This window comes from Schistosoma haematobium, chromosome ZW (assembly GCF_000699445.3).
Source record: "Schistosoma haematobium chromosome ZW, whole genome shotgun sequence".
NCBI classification, from domain to species: Eukaryota; Metazoa; Platyhelminthes; class Trematoda; order Strigeidida; family Schistosomatidae; genus Schistosoma; species Schistosoma haematobium.
In genome coordinates, this window is record NC_067195.1 from 73672813 (window position 1) to 73687123 (window position 14311).

A 14311-nucleotide genomic window follows, 5' to 3' on the forward strand; every position below is an offset into this window, starting at 1 on the left:
TCGGCGATGACTGTGCCAAAGTTAGTGCTAGCCAGAAACAGGTTGTGGTCTGTGCAAAGTTGCAGTAGACGGTCCCCGTTATCTGACCTGCGACCAACGAGTCCCCATCGGCCACCTAAACGACTCTCTTCTGTGCCTAGACGCCCGACCTGAGCATTCAAGTCTGCGGCTAGTACTACAATATAAGTCGAACGCACTTTCTGGAGAAGAACAGTTAACTGGTGGTAAAACTCATCCTTGATTGCATCCGGGCTGCAATCTGTCGGAGCATAGGCGGAGATGACGAAAAGACATCGTTTCTCACGCCGATTTCTTCTCACTTTGATGGAACTTTCTAATCTAACAGCACATAACCGACTGTTAATGGGGATCCAATCGATTAGTGCTGCCTCAGCTCTAGTGCTTAGTGCGACACCAACGCCAGCAAAACCAGACGAAGATAACACAGGGTCCCCGGATAAACGCACGTAAAACAAGCTTTTCGAAGCGACAGATGGAGAGCGAATTTGTAGTACTTCACCAGAGTCTTGAATACGGGTCTCAGATAGACAGCAAACATCGATATTAAGACTTTCTAAAGACATAGCCAGCCCTATCTGTTGTCCTACCTGCATAAGTGTGCGAACGTTGAAGGCAGCCAGTTTGAATGGTGCACGTGGTTTCAAAAAAACTGCTTCAGTCCTCGTATTCGGTGGTAACATACAATTTTCAACCGGACAGTGACTCGAGAACGTTTGGATAGAGTCGAATTTCCACCAAAGACGAGCTACTGTATAAGTCGAACAAATAAGTATAGACAGAGTAGGAATAAAAGAGGGTGAGTAATGGTGTAGTAAATAATAATAATAATAATAATAATAATAATAATAATAATAATAATAATAATAATAATAGTAATAATAATAATAATAATTTGAATCATTTGATTGTTAGTTGAAGCAAGAAAAGTAGTTTCCATAATTATAGACAGTTCATCATTTGTGTGTGGGCTGTGATACTGTCCGGGTGCCCAAACCAAAGCAGGTGGTTATCTTAGGGGGCCACTCCCCGAGTCTTCGACCTGAAGGTCTAACCCACAAGGCAGTGGAGCATCTTAAGGAGATGCAGTCCCATGGTAGCCGGTGACCAACAATTGGTTCATACGCCATTTGTTACCGCAGGATACTGGAACCCATGTGCACCATTGATTTGGTTTGGGATCTGGTTAAAGCACCGGACATTCACTTTTCGTCCTCTCATTTTCGTAAACAACACCCCCACCACGAGAAGGCAGTGAGTAGGACTTCCCTAGCAGAGGCTGTATACGCGTGGCCGTGTGAGAGTATTTCGAGAGGGAGAGCGGACTCTCCCCACTCTCGGCCATACCAGGGCGTTTGGGGGCCCTGGAAAGACCTTAAATGTCATTGTTTTGCTTCCTCTCTGAATACTTTACTTTGTGACACTTCACAAGGACATTTTTATACTGTATATAAACGCTTGAGTTATGTGCTTGTCCGTTCGTGCTTCTGGCTACTTGAGGAATGTACATTTCTCTCGGCTGAATCTGGTTTTCCCTCTCTCTAGTTACGAGGGTAGAGGCGCAGTGAATAGTTTAGCTTGTCTTGTTGTTGTGCTGCTGATCCTTCGTCCCGTTCGCCGATTTTAGGTGATATTGTAATCTCTTCAAACGTAGCAAAGCATACGATTTTTTCCTCATCCATGTGGTTCAGTGTATATACAGATGTATAATAAAAATCATTAGCTGATTTATATTTATAAGATTCATTATACACACATGAAAATATTAAATATTAAATTATTTAATTCTTATTCATACCTAGAATGGAAAAAAAGTGAACATATGATGACTTTTATCACGCCATTATGTAAAACTAACCAAATGATGGAAAAAAAAGCTGAGGTCAGTTATTGAAATGTTTTTGTTGCGCTCACACAACACCTGACAAACCTTTGCACCTCACAGAAATACGTGAAACGAGTAATTCAAATATAACTGTAGTTCATTGATCGGATGGAAACAAAACCGACTTATTGACGCTTTTCGCGTCAATCTTCGATTCCCAGGTAAAATGCGTTTAAATACGCAATCTCTTCAGAAATAACCGAAGTTAGTTTGAAAAATTCGCAGTCTAGTATAATCTTGAAATTAAAAAATAAGTCCGATTCAAAGTTCTGCATTAATCTTACAGATAACACAAAACATATCTATATACAATTCGATTCCCTATTCATACTATTATGTAACTAGTTGTGATAATTAATTGATTATGAAAGATTCATCTTAGTTTGAATTTAAATTTTCCAAACATATTGTTACTAACTGATTATTCTATTGTTGAATCGGTTCATTACCATCCTATTTGGTATCGATTTCCTACTCAATTACATTAGTGTAGAGCCCTGATAAATAACTCATTGGAAAGAAGCACCACTTCACTCAATTTGTATTTTTAGTTCTGCAAAGGTGTTCAAGGCTACAGTTATTAGTTTCCGCTTTATTATTTTGATTCATTGATAACGCAAACAACTTTTCCAATAGTGTGTCAGAAATATGCACTACATAAAAAGAGATTACGACATTATGAAAAGATAGAAACGGGAAAGATTGCATGATCAATAAATAAATACGAAAGGATAGTATTTAGTAAAATATACAGTTTAGTTACAAAATACAATCAAGATAGATTTCTATTAACTATGAAGAATGTGATAAAAAACTACAACAGAATAGCCATTGGTTTTCATCTTGATTAGAGCGTCTGGCGACGTTTTAGGCCAGTGGAGTTTGGTTATTTGCAGGACTATTACTCAGGAACTTGTGATTAGCCAACAGATGATAGTCTTATATTACTATCTGATGTTGTACAGTCAGACTTAGGAAGTTGTGATGACGCTAAAGATAACTCAGAGTAGCATAAGCCATTCGAATTCTTAACATACATAGATTGATCTCATCTGCTACCTCTTCACCATAACTCATATAGCTACATTTATGAATGCCCCCAAATGCCCTGGTATGGCCGAGAGTGAGGAGAGTTCGCTCTCCCTCTCGAAATACTCTCACACGGCCACGCGTATACAGCCTCTGCTAGGGAAGTCCTACTCACTGCCTTCTCGTGGTGGGGGTGTTGTTTACGAAAATGAGAGGACGAAAAGTGAATGTCCGGTGCTTTAACCAGATCCCAAACCAAATCAATGGTGCACATGGGTTCCAGTATCCTGCGGTAACAAATGGCATATGAACCAATTGTTGGTCACCGGCTTCCATGGGACTGCATCTCCTTAAGATGCTCCACTGCCTTGTGGGTTAGACCTTCAGGTCGAAGACTCGGGGAGTGGCCCCCTAAGATAACCACCTGCTTTGGTTTGGGCACCCGGACAGTATCACAGCCCTCATACATATCGAATGAGATTTGTGTGGCGCATATGTATTCGATGCCTCCTTGTACCAACATATATGTGTTAAAATGAATAAATAAATAAATTTATGAATATTTCGACTGCTGGTGGTTATGAGTTCTCTGAACTAGACGGTTTAATTAAGAAGTTTACATTGTGGATGAACAACATCAGAGCCTACTTGAAGTTTTGTTTATTTTGTTGTGCTAATGTGAGATGTGGGAAACTGAGCCGATATACTAAGTTTTTTATGAATGACTTTAAGTAGTATTAACTTTATTAGTGTTAGCATTAACGAACGTTCTGTAGTGAGTAAATAAATAAATAATATATTTGTAATATCCCAATGAGTAGAAAATTAGATTTTCTGACGTTTCGTGACTTATTGTAAGTCACTTCTTCAGAGAATAAATAACCGAATTAAAATTAATCCAAGTTTAAATAGTACAACGGAACAATAAGAATAATATTTGACCAATCAAAAACAGGTCTGTGTGAGCTTTGTTTGGGCCCACATTCATCAGCAAGGTGAATTCATATTTGAAAAAGGTTCACGATTCCCCTGAGATTAAAGATAATTAAAAATTACTTTAACATAGAGTAAAGTACTTATTGAATTATTGTTATAACCATAAATAAACCGATGAGAACTAAATACCAGAAAAATTTCAGTTCATCTTAACAATTTCCCACATACATTTATTAATCAATACATTAGATTAGAACGATTAGTGGACTACCTTGGTGACTAGATTGCACCCGCAAGTAATTAACATTTCAGTCAGTCAATCCTAATCAACATTGAGCCTAGAGATAAATTCGTATTAGCCCAGATTATCACACCATATTAGCACAACGAGATGAAATTAACAAAGTGAATAGTGAAGACATAGAAACAATGTGGTAATCACTTATGATGAAAAAGGCTAAACATTGAGAATACTAATAAATTATATACATATATTGACTCGAGTGAGTTAAAAGTGGAACTTCTGACGTTTCTTGATTCGGAGTAAATCGCTTCTTCAGAAGATATATTTTCTTACATTTGTACTACATCACAAAATATTAGAAATCAAATTTTCCTCTTATTGAGATACCACAAATATAGCATTATTTTATTATTGATAATCTATCAGATGCTCAATTTATTAGAAATTATTAAATTAAAACTTGGTAATGATACTTACAAATTCATTATAGAGAATATTGTTCGAAAAGAGGTATATATGAAGGATTTGTTTGAATATAAGGTAGAGAGCACGATCAAGAATGAATGAATCTACATTTTAATCGTTGATTCTTAATTCAATGAATAATTTGTGTACTATTTTTATTAATACTATTGTACTTCAGAGTTGAAAGTGTACTATTTATTTCAGATTCATCGGCTGTTATAGCTGTTTAAAAAATACCATTAAGAAAAAACGATGTGGTAATCAATAGAATTTGTCGGCTGAATAAGGCTCAACAGTAACGAACACTTCGAAGTTAAGTAATGTAAAATAGTACAACAAATGTTTTGTCATATCAATTTTACACTAAATTTCAGTTTTCCTAAAACTGTACTTACATTCTGTAAATAAAAACACAATACTCTTTCATTCACATATATTTCTTGTTCGGATCCTTCCACTTTTATTACTTATTTATTTAAACACATAGATATTAGTACAAGAAGGCACCAAATATATATGCTCCAGCACCACATCATTCAATTTGTGTGAGGGCTCGAATACTACCCGAACACCCAAACCGAATCAGATGGTTTTCATGGAAGGCCGCCCCCCCATCTTTGACCTAGAGGTCTAATCCACAAGTGAGTGGAGCAACACTGGGAGATACAGTCTCATGGTAGCCGGTGACCAACAACAGGTTCCTACGCTATTTGTTCCGTTAGAATTCTGGAGCCCGTGTACACCATTGGTTTGCAATCAGTTTCCCAAATCCCTTAAGTGTTGTCCCCTTCCTATTCACCAAACCGGTTAAAGCGCCGGACATTTGTTTTTCGTCCTCCTAATTTCGTAGGCAACAGACCCTCGCTGTGAGAAGGCAGTGAGTAGAGCTTCCCTGACAGTGGTTGTATATGCGTGACCATGTGAGAGCATTTGGAGAGGGAGAGCGAACTCCTACCACTCTGGCCGTACCAGGGCACTCGGGGGCTCCCATTGATATTTATTATTGCAATTGATCAGTCAACAAGTCCTAAGTAGGACGAAACGTGCGTCCTGGATTCCACTGCTAGCCACTGTCCATCTCTGCTTGCTATACTCTTTACTTCAGGTCCATTAACGCCTTACAACCTTCCGGTTTGTGACCGAATCTTAGGACATAAGAGATTGCACAATAATAACAAATTGACCGATCTGAATACTTTCCTGTAACTTTTCTGAAGTGTTAGAGATTGGTTTCCCGATTACCTGACTTATTCTATGCAAAAATTATTTGTCTTTCAAGTAAAACACTTCTAAAAACAAAATCAAGTTCAGCGAAGCTACCACTTAAGGAGAGTTAACTTTGGTAAATTCTAGTAATAATAAAGTTTAAATAGAATTATTAGGATATGAATATGTTAATAAACTAGTTAATCAAAACATTTTTGGGTCAACGAGTATCATGATTATCAAACCAGTGAGGAAATATATTTATGAATACTCAAAATGTAGTTAACGATTTCGCATCAAGTTTTGACCTCGAGTACTATTAGAAGTATGAAGGCATTTGTCGCTTCCGTGTCAACTATATCGTGGAAGGATATGTATCACTGATACCTGGATACGAAACTGAGTTAGGAGTGGTATTAAGAATATGAGAGTCTGGGCGAAATGCCTAAATTGTAAGTACTTGAAAGCACTCAAAAATGATCCTTTTGTGAGTAGTTTTGGACATGTTAGCAACAGTACTTTAAAATGGAAATATATCAGACAAGGTGAGGTGTGGTATTTTTAAAGACGACCTTTTATAACCTCCATCCACTGTGAAAGGGATTTTCATTGCAAGTCCTGGTCTTAAGAGGAAGTCACCTTACTGCCGTTACCCTCCACGTGATCAGTAGTACGGCTTCGTTATTGAAATCACAATTTCGCTGTTTTGCTACTACTCTCCAACCGGCTTGCCTGATATAGTAGAAATTAAAGTAAATAATCCTTCAGTTAATATAGATCAATTAGGTCATCACAATATGCAAGTCCAACAACCACATCAAGGTAGTAATTACGATCGAGTCATATAAATTTGCTCAGAATGAAATCGAAAGCTTTCTTCATAAAAACATAAGATTCTAAGAGCAACAAAACCCTAAGAAATGACTACGTTAAAGTTTAAACCTCTGCTCATAATTAATTGTCAATCCGATGAAAGTCAACTCCATCTTCCATTGTATTCTCTTAAGCAATACTTAGCCCGAAAATGATCATAAGGATACAGAAAAAGTAACACAATCGATCTATTAGTAAAACTAGAATGAAACGTGTAACAAAATAAATACCCCGACAATTTCAATTGACTTGAATAACCGTAGTTTTGGATAGATCTTATGCATGAAATAGAAAAAAACTGGTCACACAAAATAGCTGATAACTGAAATCAACTGACAAAATAAACCTTATGAAGTCCGTTATAATGACAAACCCTTAATATAGAGAGTCAGTCAAATATCAATTAGATTATTTGAAGTCAAAGCTTTAAGGTAAGTAAAGTGAAACGAAGTCCTGGTACAACAAACGGGTAAAATGCCAAATAATGATTGAGAAAATAGATATAAATCTGATCAAAGAGAAAGAATTTTGGTAAGAAATTTAACAGGAACAAACGAATTCTTTAACGCTGGAAGGCTATTCAAATCAGGTCGAAGACAAAACCTATGTGACACAAATATGCACATGAAGAATTTCCTCAATATATACGTAGCACTACAGACGGTGTCTTGGTTCGAGTCGTAAACAATGAGAAACATAATAACTAGATGTCCGGTATAGTTTTACTGGGATTTCACCTACTAATCAAAGAGTGAAAAGTTCAGCAAGTCTAAATAGTAATGCACTCAACCCACTCGAAAATGAATCACAAATTCCAAAGATGAAACAAAATCATCCAGTGAATATGATCCAAATTAGAAGTTCAATGTTTTCGTCCCAGTTACACTAGTCTGAATATTTCAATAAAACTCATTTGCCCTAAATAAAAACATGACTAAAAACTTATCAAAGTGGTGGCATGCCGGTTGAAGTAATTTAACTTCAACTATTAGTTCGGAGGTTTGAACCCTCTTCTCCACCTAATTCGATCTGAAAGCAAACGATTAGGCTTAAAGACAAGTACATAAATTGTATTTCATAAGTGACAATATAGCAGACTAGTATTAAATCTAACGGGTAAATTGATTCATCAATTTCCAGAATGCCGGTCATTAGAAAATGATGATCGAATGAACACGTATACTTTCTTTACACTATGAAAGAAAAACAACAAACACGAATCAACCATTATTTGTAATAACTCATAGTAATCATGACATTTTGTTGATCTCTATTTACTTACGGTTTATTTAATCAAGAACAAAGTACAATCCGTGGAAAAAACAGCAAACAGTGATGTTATTGGATAGGCTGATATAGTAATAGTGTTGTTATTATTACGAATTCATATTGACAAAATAATGCATTCGTTCTGAATGAACCAAATAATAACAGTTGAAATAACATAATATTAATTCCTTTTCTTTTGTGGATTTTCGTTAGCTGCTTACAACCTTAATTTGAGTATTTTAAAAAAGTAACAACTGAGAAATAAAGATTTTAAACAAAAATGTGTAGTCAATTCTGATGGATATCAGTAAGCAGGGCGAAAAAGACAGGCCTGTATACATACATCAAACAACCAGATATATATTCCACAAATTATAAAATCATAGAGAAAAGAAAGTGTCAGTTCAAAAAATATATATAACATCATGGAAAGGAACCGAATTAGTTAACAACTTTCCAAACAAGATTGTTTGATGCAAAATAATAAGTCTAGAGCCGCTATAAGTTATTTTCATTTAAGTCATTTAATTCTGCTTTAGATTGCTTTGGCAACTTCATTGATCTAGAAGCGGAGCTATGAAAACATAGGGGTTTTCATCAATTGTATCACATTTAATTCGTTATGAGTTTTTTAATGTAGTTAATCAATTCCTGTGAATACCCATTATCATGTGGGAATACGTTAACAACGATGAACTAATCTTCAAGCTTCCCTTTGAAGCAAAACTTTCAGGAATGATTAAAAAAACTTCTCAATGGTCTCCTTTTATAATTTATCAGACATTCTCCACATGGCTTGCAAACATTTGCGACATCATACAATAAAAGTAACTAATAGTGAAATGTTGGACATGTTTTATTTCACCGGAAATGTTATTAGTTGAATGTTCCTCCGTCCATTTTGATGGCGCCATTGAAAATGGAATCAGAAATCGCAGATTCGGAGGTATGTATGTTATTGACCAGGCTACCAGGCTATATCACAATAGTCTCCACTTGTTCAACAGAAACGATTCACTTTTTTGTCGGAGCTTGGACTTTTATGGGGTTAATACTCAAAACTTTATGTTCAAAAACCTACACATCTAATGAATACGTGGAGGTTAGTGTGAATAATAACCTAGTGAGTAAAGTTTAAAAAGACAGATATTAGTTCGAATCTTAATGGGAAAGTCAACGATGAAATGCAAATATATTCGACTGACAATTTCCAAGTGAGAGGATACACATAACCACTCATCAAAATAACCGATACTCAGTTCATAATATCGCATCAATTGAGCACAATATTATACTCGCCCGTTCAAAAGTTTGGACAAAAGTAGTGATTTATATTGACTGAACAGAAACAGATCTTATTCAGTTGAATAACAAATTTAGAAATGCACCAACTGAAATGCTGAACAGATGATCAAGAATATATCAAGCATATCAAACATACTGACCATATGCACACACACATACATACGAACGTCTATAACCGAGATATGGAAAGATGCAGATTTTAAAATCTCAATATAAATCATAAATGAGTCAAACGTTCTAATGAATTCAATGTCCAAATTCAAGGTTGTTATCAAATATACAGCGCATACAATGATGTGATGGAAAATGATTCTATAAGTGTTTGTCCTATTATCAGTACAACGCGATAATATCACAGATATAGACCACGATGGAATTTATGTGCAATGATATGTAAGATTTAAACGGAATTTTTTCTTCTGATTTAGCAGCCAGTGGAAATCTAATTGGATAATTACTATGCTAAAATTAAATTGGATTACGAATATGAACTGGTAACTGGCACATGTGTTTATATATATATATATATATATATATATATATATATATATCCAAATTTCTACGGGCAGATAGTGATAAAATCAATCTAAACCGTGGTTGGCCATTGGCTTTAACATAGGGAAATGGCCTGATGAGGTCACATGTCATATGAACACAAACAAATCATGGTATATGTATAGTTATATACGTGAATAAATTTACACAAACACACATATAAAATAACTTGGATACAAACAACGGACACCGCATTTAGAATGGCGTGCACAAATATATGTAAACGTGTTTATGTAGTGTGATATGTTCATAAATCCGAATACATTTACACAATAAAAACAACAAACACGAACACATGCTTATGTGGTCGTCACTTCATCAAGTAGGTAAGATCATGTTTTACGGATTAGTTATTGTCCCACTTTTCGGAGCCTTTGATCAATGTATAAAGTAGACTAAATTAATGTAAAATGAAATTACTAAGACCTATTTATGAGTATAGGGTATTTTAACAAGTTTCTTCACATGTAGATGCGCCCTTTTAAATTACTGAACATTACGTCGATTGTGAAAAGCATCACAGAAACTAAACTGAAATTAGGATTTTTTCTATTATGGTAGTGATTTTTCAACTAAAATGTTTCTCAGTAAGTTATAACCAGCATAGTGTGCATCGAACCAAGAAGTTTCACCATCATATCACCAAGGTGAGATGAAATCGATAAGATGAACTGCAGAAGTCGAAATGATAGTAGAATCGATGATAGTTAAAAATACTAGACATTTAAAAATATGGTTCGAAGGGAAATGATGAGTTCAAGGGAACTTCCGGACCACTATATGACGTCCAATATGCACATGCAATGAGTCAACAATTAGTTTTGAATATAGCTCAGCTTTATGCTTACTTCTATTAACAAATAAAGCATAGGTTGACTAATGAAATGCAAGATAGTTTGGACACTATTTCAAATCCCCTAAATCAAGAAAGCAATCCTATTTTACTAGGTCTATCAGTTAGAGGTATGATATTTGTAGAGTGTTTGATAAAACGATTCATCAGTTTACATTTCGTAGTGTGTATTATCCACATACAATAACAAGGAACTACCTGTCCTAAAATATACCTGCTACTTTATCTCTAAGCTAACAGCACACAGATGATTGACAATACGGACCCAATGGATTCGCATAGATGGAACTTAGAAGTTAAGCAACTAAAAAAAATCAGTAAAACCAGATGTTAATCGACAACAGTCACTTGATAAATGCGAACGAAACAATTTTTTTTCAAATCAATAAGATCTTAAGTGTGAGTTTTTCAAATACAGTAGATGACTCAGAAAACCTTCAAATATACCAACCGAACCTGCCTGCTAGTTGATCACAAGGTCAAAAACCTTGGAGACAAAAAATATAAACGGACTGTAAGCTCTGAACATCAGAAGTCAATGTACGTAAAACACTGTGTATATGTGGATACATGAACACTGCTGTACGGATTCACGTTCAATCAACTAACCGTAGGTTAGCTAAGTGTAATAAATAGATGAAAAAGCCGAACATAAGTGAAAATAACACCAAACAGGTTGTAATTAAAACATTTAAGAACCTGAATATCATACGCAACGTACTAATCATACATAGATTCCTATGCTAAACTATGATCCATAACAACTATGTGCGGTAACGCTGATGATTAATAGTATTATTCAAAGACTAAAACCTCGATAAATGAAGGACAACTCGAGTTTGGAAGTTATGCGTCTAGACTACCAAGTTATGGATGTAATATCTACCACATAGTATATATAAGATACCGTCTGACAACTTCTAGACATAAAATTTAAGAATAACACATATTGGATACAATCAAAGATAATATTAAATATCTAAAGTGAATTTCTACACTTGAATCTAACTTGTAACAATCATAATTCACTTTAAACGTCATTATTAGAATTATAAAAATATTAGAATAATTGATTACTTGTGTAAAACAGATTACTCATTAAAATGCAATCATAGAAAGGTTTAATCATTATCAAATTGATTAACTGGTGTACGAAAACTAATTGATTACTTAAACGATTCATTTTCATTGATTTAATTTAATGTGACAGTGATGATGGGTGAAGAAATACAGAAGGAAAAATGAAATATAAAATTCAAAACAGTGAAAAAATAATCATGTAAGAGAAAAGGAGTTAAGAGAAAGAATTGAGAGATCCTTTGGAACAAATTATATTACAAATGAAATTATTCCTTGTCAAAATATTTTTCTTGTTTGTTGACTAACTAGATAGATGAACTCATAGAATTAATATACAGTGAATGCATACATCAGTTGTCTACGCAAAATACTTCAGATCCATTGGCCGGACACTATTAGCAACAACGTACTGTGGGAAAGAACAAACCAGATCCCAGCGGAGGAAGAAATCAGGAAGAAGCGCTGGAAGTGGATAGGACACACATTGAGGAAAGCACCCAACTGCGTCACAAGACAAGCCCTCACATGGAATCCTCAAGGCCAAGGGAAAAGAGAAAGACCAAAGAACACATTACGCCGGGAAATGGAGATAGACGTGAGAAAAATGAACAAGAATTGGATGGAACTAGAAAAGAAGGCCCAGGACAGAGTGGGTTGGAGAATGCTGGTCGGCGGCCTATGCTCCATTGGGAGTAACAGGCGTAAGTAAGTAAGAATGCATACATAATAACAATAACAACGTGGGTACGGAAGACGGTCAAGCAATAACATGGGTTGGTTGAAATCAGACATTGAAAGCGTTGGATGCCGATCCTGTAATATAGGGGCTAAGCGTTCGGGTGAGAGATCGAAGGTTCTGGGTTTCGTACCCACATTCGCGATGGCGGATGGCCTCTACTAGGGAGTCCCATGCTAAAACGAAACAGGTGTCCAGATTTTCAATGGTAGTTTAACATTGATCGGTTCATGATTTCAATAAAACAATAATTATAATTATAATTATAATAGTTGATTGCATAGTACACAGTCTGTGGGAAAATCATGTTTCATAATGAAGGCAAACACAAATAGATATGATATGGTGAAGAGTAGTACATACTGTCTATCCGAGGTGAAAAATATAAACGAAACTATACTGTTTCAGCAACTGAATTAGTTAAGTCCTCTTAAACCACAGATTACATTAAGAAATAGAAAAACCTTGACCGAGAATTTCAAAAAGTTAAAAACTGACCAGACATGTAAGATAGGAATTTGATAAACTTAACATCAAGGTCGATAGACAGTGAAAGTAACCATCAAGAATGAGGTTATAGATATTGACAAAATTTCATTGTTTTACTCTAACAGTCTAGAGAACACGACATGGGTGAACTAAATCTCTACAGCTAATGTTGATTGAGAAAGCTTTGAAAGATATCGTGTGAGAACATTCGAAAAGTTTCAATTCAACACCGAACATAAGTAATATGCATGTATGAACACTCCACTACCATTAAGTTATGATAACCAAATAGTATGGTTCACTTTCATCATAGTAATTTTAAATTTAGTAAATTATTATTGATATCAATATAATTGGGATGAATAATTCTATGATTATCTGGGGAAAAATTATAGAAGACAGTTAAATTTCCGAACTAGAATAATCGACCGAAAGTAAAATGCTTAAACCAATGAGCCATCACTCCAGTTGATAACTAGAAAGCAATAAGAGAATGTTTAATAAAGATAAGCCCACTTTTATTATTTCGATCCTCTATTGCTTCCCTTTAGGTAATTCCCAATTCTACATTTCGAATATTTCTAAGACGAGTGGCAACTGTAACTAACTTGAATATCTTTTCTAGGTTCTCAAACATAAAAGATGTACGGAACCAAAATATGCAATTTGAATTAATAAAAAAACTGACCCGTTGAATAAAATACAACTATTTCTTGTTGAGATTATTGGAAAACACATAACAAACTGTTTTACTATAGAAACAAAATGAATCACTTTTTAAGTTGAAAAGGGCGGATCAATCAATGAGATTGTAAACCATTATTGCTTGAAATCTCTGAAAGGCATGCTACATGTACTGAAAATGAACATGAACCAACTAATCATTGATCCAGGTTGCACTGGACAATGTAGGTATTTTGCTCTAGTGAGTTTCCTTATGATTCCAGTAATTGCCCAGTTTGATTATTGCTAAGCATTATGGCTAGTAGAGATGTATTTATTTCCTCTCTCTTTTCTGTGATATTTTATATTACAATATTTTAGATTAGAGTAATGAAAGACTACTGAATTATTTTCACACTTAAAAAAGTAACATTCTTAATTGAAAATTACAAAAACACGATCGAATTGGTATTTGTCAAAGAAAATATTCAATGTAAAAATGTTTGCACTGAGTCATTGAAATGCGTGTTGACTAAAAAAAGATGTATTGCAAGAATCCCACATTTATTAATCCGTTCATTTTATATGAAAGAAAAGATAAAATGGTATTATTTATGCTCTGAGAACTTATATATATATATAAAATCATAACAGATGTTTATTTATTTATTACGTGAACGAAAGATGTCTACAATTAAAGCTGTC

At 34.8% G+C, this 14311-nt stretch overlaps 1 protein-coding gene across 1 annotated transcript in view; it reads right to left on the bottom strand.

Moving 5' to 3' along the window:
- The window catches only part of MS3_00004362 (uncharacterized protein), a gene marked incomplete at its 3' end in the record, with an annotated part of 67353 nt that overhangs the window by 34993 nt on the left and 18049 nt on the right, over nt 1-14311 (bottom strand). The window lies entirely within an intron of this gene.